Source organism: Rhinopithecus bieti, unplaced genomic scaffold, assembly GCF_001698545.2.
Source record: "Rhinopithecus bieti isolate Rb0 unplaced genomic scaffold, ASM169854v2 scaffold_30866, whole genome shotgun sequence".
Taxonomy (NCBI): Eukaryota; Metazoa; Chordata; class Mammalia; order Primates; family Cercopithecidae; genus Rhinopithecus; species Rhinopithecus bieti.
The window spans coordinates 308270-317949 of NW_016813246.1; the positions used below are offsets into that span (position 1 = coordinate 308270).

Here is a 9680-nt window from a genome sequence, read left to right on the forward strand (position 1 = left end):
TGGTCTCTATATTCACGAAGTCAGAAAGTTTTTTATGCAGACTGTGGAAGCAGACAGTAGAATCAGCTTCCTGTAGCCACAGACCACTACCTTGTATCCAGCAAGAGCAAAGATGAACTTGAACAATTATCCAGAGTCACTTGAATTGTACTAAAGGGCAAGGTTCACCACTATAAAAAAAGAAGTTGTCTAAAAGCAAGAATTCAATTAACCCTGGGTAAGAAAAATCAAAACAAGTCATACATACTAATGAGTTGTCCATGAGGCCAACTGGTAAGAACGTACTCAACTATACAGGACATGAAGACACTATGCACAAAGCATAACTTGGCGAGCCTGCATTTCTATTAACTAAGAGCAGAGTGAGGGAGAGCAAAGAGCTACTTCTGTAACATTTTAGTATCCAGATAGTACAGCAGAAACCATTCCCAGGGGCAATGGGTGCTCCATTAATCACACTGAATAAAGCAGATGAATTATTCATTTTTCTATTATTTTTGTTTGAGACGTTGGGTTAGCTCCCTTTTGGCCATTCCAATGTACTTAGAAATGATTCCATGTTGGTTTAGTCCAGGAAGCAATAGTAAAGAAGTCACTATCAGACAGGTGAGAAGCAAGTTGTGGACTTGCTGTCCCACCTAAGCAATCTCAGTAAGGGAAATGATCATGGTCATGAAGTACATCTTAGGTTTATCTTCCTTTAGTGTGAAGAGGCATTTCCACCAACCCACAGCTCTGCATCAAGTTTTTAACTAGATTGCTGCAAATTTCATGAAATCTTTGCTGTTGTTCAGTGGTCAATTTATTGGAGCCAAAAATTCTAGGCACCAGAATGGGAACAAGGTAGTCAGCCAAATGGATCTAGATAGTAGATAATCAGAAACATCAAAGAAACCACACGCATGATGGCAGGTGGAAACCAGGCTGTTTCCCATTGGAGGACTTTATCAGCATCAGCATCACTTCTCCCCAGCCTTGCAGCTGTTTTTCCAGACTTGCAGTCTCTGTAGCCAGCAGGTTGGTGATGTATTATCTCCCCCTGCCATTATCAATGAGATGCCATTTCCATGAGTGCAGGCTGCCTTCCCAGTGAACCCTCCTACCGAGACTTGCACGGCGACCACAGCACCAGAGTCAATGTTTATCGAACGGCAATTTATAACATGACAAAAACACACGAATTTGGGCTATAGAAGAATAGTCATTCAGCAGGTGAGAGTTCAAGTTTATGATGTTGAGGATTAAATGTGGGTAAATACAATATCTAGAAGAAATTATATACTGCTTTCAAACTTGAGAATAGAACCCACTGAAACAGCAATGGTATCACATAAATGTGGCAGGATGAGCCGCAGACAAGAACCCCTCAGACACCAAGTTGTAAAAGGAAAAGTCTTTATTCAGCTGGGAGCACAGGCAGACTCACATCTCCAAAAACCAAGCACACCGAGTGAGCAATTCCTGTCCCTTTTAAGGGTTCACAACTCTAAGGGGGTCTGTGTGAGAGGGTTGTGATCGATTGAGCAAGCAGGGGTACGTGACTGGGGCTGCACACATCAGTAATTAGAACGGAACAGAATAGGACAGGGATTTTCACAATGCTTTTCCATACAATGTCTGGAATCTATAGATAACATAACCAGTTAGGTCAGGGGTTGATATTTAACCAGGCCCAGGGCGTGGCACCGGGCTGTCTGCAATTTCTGCCTTTTAGTTTTTACTTCTTCTTTCTCTGGAGGCAGAAATTGGGTATAAGACCATATGAGGGGTGGTCTCCTCCCTTAAAAATAATAGCTATGTTAATAATTAACATTTATTGAGCACTAGCTGTGTGTCAATCACTATACCAAGAACTTTAAATTATAAACACAATTAATCCTCATAACAACTCTATGAGATGCATAGTATTATCTCTGAACTCAGGGAATGTAAATAAAAGAGGTCATACAGCTAGCAAGATATAGAGCCAGGATTCAAACAAAGGCTGTCTAGCCCCAGAGCCTTCTGGCAACCACCATACTAAACACTCCTTGGGAATGCAAGCTAAGCTAATGGGATACCATGGAATTGTAGGTTATTTTATCTATTTATAGTTTTCCTATTAAATGTTTTTACACTATGAGAAAATTAGTTGGAAAGCTAAATGGTTTTTGTTTGTTTGTTTACCTGGCTGTAGAAATCAGGAAAAGTCAGGATGAAAAAGACATGCTCTAACAACTTGCAGGGGCTAGATACCAAACTGCTAGAACATGTGACATGTGCTATCACCTTTCATCGTCTCTTGCACTACAGTTGGTGCCAGTGTGATGTAGTGGTTCAGAGCTCTGGCTTTCAACTCAAATAGAGCCAAGTTCAAGTCCAGCTCTGATGCTTACTAGCCGAGTGATCTGGACAGGGCAAAGACCTTCAAATCCTTCACATATAAAATGTGCCTAGCTATAATATCTATTTACATAGGGGACACTAGAAAATTTAAACAAGATAATACATGCAAATTTTAGTACAATACCTGGAATATATTGAAATATGCATATAAGTATTATTGCTATTAGTTCCTCTTTTACAGATGTAAAATAAGAAGGTCTAAGATATCAACCAGATGCTGAATAAAGTTTGTGTGCCTATAAGCCCAGCACTTTGGGAGTCCGAGGCGGGTGAATCACCTGAGGTTAGGAGTTTGAGACCAGCCTGACCAACATGGAGAAACCCTGTCTCTACAAAAAATACCAGACTTTCTGGGGGTGGTGGTGCATGCCTGTAACCCCAGCTACTTGGGTGGCTGAGGCAGGAGAATCGCTTGAACCCAGGAGGCAGAGGTTGTAATGAACTGAGATCACACCATTGCACTGAAGCCTGGACAACAAGAGTGAAACTCCATCTCAAAAAGAAAAAGTAGAAAGCCACAAGCTCTCCTTTGTCTTGTTTGCAAGCAATAGCAGCAAAGAGAGAATTCCCACTCTTGTAGCAGTTTCAGAAAAACAGCCATTTTGTGATGTTACAAAGCATAAGCCCTCCCTCCCTCTGTGGTCCTATGTTCAGTACTAGCACTAACCATTTGTATGCTCTAGGTGGGGTTGCCTTCTGCTCCACCTCCAGCCAGGATTAAAGAGTGTCACAAGTAGGAGGAATCTATTCCTCCAAACTTCATGTTATATAACAGAAAGTCAACTGAATAAAATAAAGTAAGCAAATAATCAACGAGCCCATATTGTTCTTTCAGGTTGATAACATTTTGCCAAAACATGCCTTCCAGTAGCTATCATTATTAAGACTTTCACTTATATGACTTTACACATGTTGGTTAAGGCTTTTCATGTGTATTACATGATGTTTTGATTTTCACTATCATCCTGTTGGTTGAGTTGCTGGGATATCAGCATTTCTCTTTTGTGATGTGGAAACTGGGGCTTCAATCACCAGCATGAATTGATCCAAATCTGGTAATCACAAGGTCAGAGAAAGAATTTTATCAAATCTTGTTTCTCACTTAAAACTCTGCCATATGTCTTACTGCTCTCAGAGTGAAATCTGATCTCCTTTCCATGAATACCTGTATGGCCTGGCTCCTGCAAACTTGTCTAATCTCATTTCAGGCAGTTTTTTTTTTTCTTTCTTTCTTTCTTTTTTTTTTTTTTTTTTTTTTTTTTTTTTGGAGACACAGTCTCACTCTGTTACCCAGGCTAGAGTGTAGTGGTGCCATCTGGGCTAACTGCAACCTCCACTTCCTGGGTTCAAGCGATTCTCGTCCCTCAGTCTCCCAAGTAGCTGGGATTACAGGTACCCATCACCACACCTAGATAATTTTTAAAATATTTTTAGTAGAGATGGGGTTTCACCAGGTTGGCCAGGCTGATTTAGAACTCATCACCTCAAGTGATCCACCTGCCTCAGCCTCCCAAAGTGCTGGGATTACAGGTGTGAGCTGCCATGCCCTGCCCTCTGTCTGTTACTCATTATGCTCCCACAACATGGACTTTCCATTAAAGGAAGGTTGTCAACTCTTTCCTGCATCAGGCCCTGTATGTGGTCTAAGGACACAGAGGCATCCAATCAGCAGAGCACTGGGCAGAACACACCTGGGAGGTACATCTGCAGGTAATGGGGCATGGGCTCCATGCCTCTCGGGAGACTTCTGCTCCAGAATTCTAAGAGACTTCTTTACATTCAAAACTTGGTGTCATTGGGGAATACTAAGCTGATCATCTTCTAAGAGGTAAACACGGAACAATAAAATTGATGAGGATTTTATTTGATAATCGTGGTGCAAATATTGAGGGAGGGCAACTAACATGATTCAGCATTTGCTACATGATGTCTTCTTAATTTTATACAAGGATTATCATAGAGGAAAATAGATTTGGTGTGATAAAAATACCTCTTCCAAGGATACACAGTTTTTAAGTGCAAGTTGGTATTGAAACCTAAGTTTATTTGGTCTACTACACATGACATTTGCCCTCTGATAGGATGACTTTATACTATGTTAAAAGAATTACTCAACTAGGGATGTTTTAATTTCCTCACAAAGGGCAAGATTGGTTCAAGATACAGGAATGGTGCTAATTTTGAAAGAGGACTTGGCAGGCTCTGTGTCTGGAGAACAAAGCTGAGAGGACTGGGAGCGAGAAGGGCCCTGACAGGAAATTAGTTTAGAGAATACATTACTTATAAGATAAAATCATGGAAAAATGGCGTTTGAGTCAAGTTGCATAACTCTACTGGCTCTAACTTATTATGCATTAACAAAAGACATTTAATAAAAGCTTTACCTCTCTTTAATTCAACTGTTTCAATCATTGAAAACAAACAGCACAATTAAATCACATCTTAAAGACTTATCATCCCAAGATAATTCATGATGGATTTTCAAAGGTTTTATGCTAATAGAATCTTCCCAAGAAATGTATATGGATAAAATATTCTGAAAAACAATGTGGAATAGATAATGTCTGGGCTTCAGAATCAAGAGATATCTATAAAGACTCATCTCATACATTTGCTAAGTAATCATAGAACATTTCACAATCTAATTTTTATTGTACTAACTGGCAAACTGGCAAATAGGTGAAATCTTAATATATATTCACAGGGCTACTGTTAAATACATTTAAATGTTTTATATCAAAATGTTGATATTTGGCTGCTTATGCATATTATAAAATGAATAAATGAATGAATGAGCATATGAGTACTTTGAGATTATTTAAAATAATCTTACCAATGTATACTTATTGGTGTTTTTTTTTTTTTTTTTTTTTTTTTTTTTTTTTTTTTTTGCTGGAGTGCAGTGGTATGATCTCAGCTCACTGCAACCTCTGGCTCCCAGGTTCAAGTGATTTTTCAAGTGATTTTCCTGCCTCAGCCTCCTGAGTGGCTGGGACTACAGGCATGCACCACCACGCCTGGCTAATTTTTGTATTTTTAGTAGAGACGGTGTTTTGCCATGTTGGCCAGGCTGGTCTCAAACTCCTGATCTCAGGTGATCCGCCTGCCCTGGACTCCAAAAGTGCTGGGATTACAGGCATGAGTCACTGCATCCAGCAGTGTTTTTATTTCAGAACTAATTAATTTATTACTCACATTAATTCTAATTGTACTTCAATTTGCTAGAGCATAGATCACTATTGTTTAGTACTAATGGTCTTTTAAAATTACTAGGAAACAACAACATACTAATAAACATATGCTCACAAAATCTATCACCTGTCCTTATTTAATCTTTTTTAGTGGACACCAGTATGGTTTAAATCACCAAAACTTTTATTTTATACTTTTATCATAAAAACAAATTATCTTTTGCCTCATATTTTTTTCTTTTGGAACCAACTCAAGTTTCTATTAGCTTCATGATGTCTTTGGAAACGTAAAAACTTTATTTATATGCCAACTGATTTTTAAGATATCATAAAATTGTATTTCTCACTTTGCCCACATCAAATGAGATATTTTGCTTGACTGACTCAATGATTTTTTTTTAATGACCTTTTGAATTAAAAAGCAGTCAAAGACTGAACGTGATTTTCCCAGTCTGTGACTCAGGTTCCCAAGCTGAATCTGATGATACCCAGTAACAACAAAGTCTTATGCTATAGAGTAAACATTTATAATGTGAGTGTGTTGTGGGTTTGTTTGTGGATGGGATCACAAGTATCTAGAATATGAGTCAATATTTCCCATCTCTGGCACACAGAACAGACATTGTTGGTTAATTGCCAATATTCCCCTAACTCTACCTTTCAACTTCTTGACACAAAACTTGGATTATAAATTTGTCATCACTACCTTATGAAATAAAACATACCTGTATCTACCCACATGGGCTTATAGCTATAATACTTTATACTAGAGGAAAAGAGAAAGAATTATAAGTGGATGATGCAATTATTCTGGAACAACTGGATACCTAGATTGATGATAAGAGAATTAGCCAATGTTACTGATATCAAAGCCCATCATTATTTAACCAGAGAGCTTAATTTTGCATGAGGACCTGGTGGTAGTTTTAGAATGAATGCCTAGAATCCTTGCCTTCCAGATAGCCCTTTGTAAACTATGTCCACATGAGAATACACATACCTTGAATATATATTATGAAAAAAAGATACTATGATTCTGGGGATTGTTCTACTGAAGACCTGTCTTTTGAAATCCTAATTGGTTCTGGATATTAATTACTACATTCTATACAATAAAATACTTTCTCTTATCTTATTGTGTGGTATACTGGAAAAAAGTCTCAATACCCACATAAAGCTAATATTGTTTATTTATTTATTTATTTTTGCTATATACCATTCCAGGGATGCCTTGAACTCCAGAATTACCTGAATGTAAGATTTTCATATCAAAAAGCTATGGCCAATTTTATATTCATCTCTGTATTAGGAGATCCTAAATTAGGAACTAGGCTGCCCAGCAGGAGGTGAGTGGTAGGCAAGTGAGTATTACCATGCTATATGGAGGGGACAGTAGCATCCCAAACCTAGTTGAGAAAGAAGATGAAAAAATATTCAGTAAGAACTCAGGCAAACTTACAAATATAGATGACATACTTTCCATTTAATGACCTGGATAGCGCCTGTTCTCATTTTATTTCCCCCCACTTTCTGAGGCCATGTGACTGTGCCCAGAATCTGGAGCAATCCTTCACAGTACAGATCATGTTTGCAAAGAGTTAGTTGGGGTAGGACAGCTAAAAATCACATCCAAATATTACTAAATCTTATTTGATGGATATCTTAATAAAAGACTGAGAGCATAACTGGTTCTATCCTGTCTGAAAACACTATCCAATGCCCCAATTTTCCCAAGATTGGTACTAAATCAGACCTTCTGTGACTTAATTCCTGCTGTGATGTTATGCCCTAGTTTTGATAATTGCGCACTCTTCCTAGTTTCTGTTCATTCGCTTAATAATGACTTATTGAATACCTAATATATTTCCAGAATAATTATTAGATATTTTGATACAGAGATAAATAAAAATAGCCATGGTGCTTGTGACCTAGTTGGGAAAAACCTATATTTATACTGTATATTTAAAGAGATTACTGTTGGAGCACAGATAAGGGGCCAGTTAAGCCTGGCTCAAGGAGTCAGGAATGGTTTCTCAAGCAAGAGAAACCTGGGTTATGTCTTGAAAGAGAGGAGGCGGGCATGGTGGTTCACACCTGTAATCGCAGCACTTTGAGAGGCTGAGGGGGATGGATCAGAAGATTGAGACCATCCTGGCCAACATGGTGAAACCCTGTTTCTACTAAAATACAAAATAATTAGCTGGGCGTGGTGGCGGGTGCCTGTAGTCCCAGCTACTCAGGAGGCTGAGGCAGGAGAATTGCTTGAACCCAGGAGGTGGAGGTTTCAGTGAGCTGAGATCGGGCCACTGCTCTCCAGCCTGGCAACAGAGTGAGACTCCATCTCAAAAAAAAAAGAAAAACAACAACAGAAAAAAGAAAGATAAGAGAAGAAATGGCATGTGTACAAGCATTGGAAAGCAAAAGTTAGTCTGAAGTGTATGCTGTTTATGATTGCTGGGGCGGGATTGTGGCATGGTAATGACAAGCAAGCTCAAGATCTCTGGAGATAGGCTGGGGCCAGACTGTGAAGGATCTTTAATGACATGCCAGAGTTCAGTGTTAGAACTAAAAGTTGGTGATACCAAGCAAGCAGTATATCAGAATTACCTCAGGAAATGTGTTCAAATACAGATTCCTGACCTCACCACAGATACTGAGTTAGTATTTCTGGGGATGCACCCAGAAATACTATTTTTAAGGAGCTCCCTGGTGATACTAATCTGCAGCTGGGTTTTGGAAGCACTTGGGGAGGCAATGTTGTATCCATAATCTAGCTCTGTCAAGGTTGAGGTCTTGACTTGCTGTCAGCAGTTCCCTCCAGAGAATGATGCTCTGCTCTGAACACCAGCCCTAAAGACACTAAAGTGCTGTCTATCCAAGTTGCCCTCCAAGGCCACACGGGTATGTAGAAAATAAGTGGAAAGCAGAATCCAGCACTCCTGGAATCCAGTCTGTATTTTTCTCTTTTCCTTTTCCTTCTGTAGATGATGTGAGCAACATATAGTTTGCCAAAGAGTACAGTAATCAGATCATTTTAATGTATATAGGCAATTTATTGCCCCAGAGACAAGAGGGATCCAGGGACAAGATGGATCTGTCAGTCAGACATCCTAGAACATGAAATATTCATTCCTTCCTAATATGTTTCTTTTTGTAATTTCATTGTTTATCTCAGCATGGTTTTTCCACTGAGAGCTGAAAGTCCCTTGAGAGCACAAATGTTACATTTATTATTTTTGTATATCAGCTTTCAACACATAGCTAAACACATAGTATATGCTGAGAAAATGCTTATTGATTTAATGAATGAACCAGTTCCAATAATTGTAGTCACTTATTAACACTGTTTAATAGTTTGTTTTCCGTCACTTGCCTGCCTAGCCTATCCCCACCTGGCTTGTGAGATCCTCAAGGGAAGGAGCTAGTTTCCAGCCCAGAGTCTGAGATGGAGTAGGCACACGGTAGATGCATGTTAAACAAATCAATAACATAATGCAAAGAGCTCCTTCATCTTTGTTTAAATTAAAAGTTAAATTAAGTCAGGGATTCTTCCTTGTTCAATTCTTCCCTCCTCGCCTAGAGAGACTGTATGCAGAAACATGATTTAAACACCAGAAGACTTTGACTTTTTCTTCACAACCTTTCCTCTAATTGAGAATTTGAAGTTTTTATAAGCTAGGCTTGTCCTATGAGAATCCTGAACAGGCGTAGATGGAGTGCCAAGTGAATAGGTAGGTGTCTTCTTTGAGAGATGTGTGGAACAAGAAGAGGTAGGGAGTGATGCAGAAGTCATGATGAACATAGAACTTTCCTGGGCTAAAGCGGGCACTCATCTCCAGCATCTTCAGTATAGATTATTTCAAATAACATTGACAGCCTCAGCCATCTGGGAATAATTTGGTCATGCCTTACTTCTCTGACCTTTTTAAGCTCCAGGTACTCCTTTGACGGCAACTGTCAAATTTTGACAGCTTGACTCAGGGTGAGCAAATGGCTCCTCTGAAAGAATATAACAGCATCCTTTCAACAACAGCCTCATCTATTCACATGCATTCCCCCAGCTTCGGAGGCCTTTATTCTCACAGATGTGCAGAGACTCTAAGA

The 9680-nt window shown here is 39.1% G+C and overlaps 1 pseudogene; it reads right to left on the reverse strand.

The window, feature by feature from the left end:
* Nucleotides 1–476: 476 nt before the first annotated feature.
* LOC108512606 (ADP-ribosylation factor-like protein 6-interacting protein 1 pseudogene) lies at nucleotides 477–1046 on the reverse strand (annotated as a pseudogene).
* Between the last annotated feature and the right edge of the window lie 8634 nt (nucleotides 1047–9680).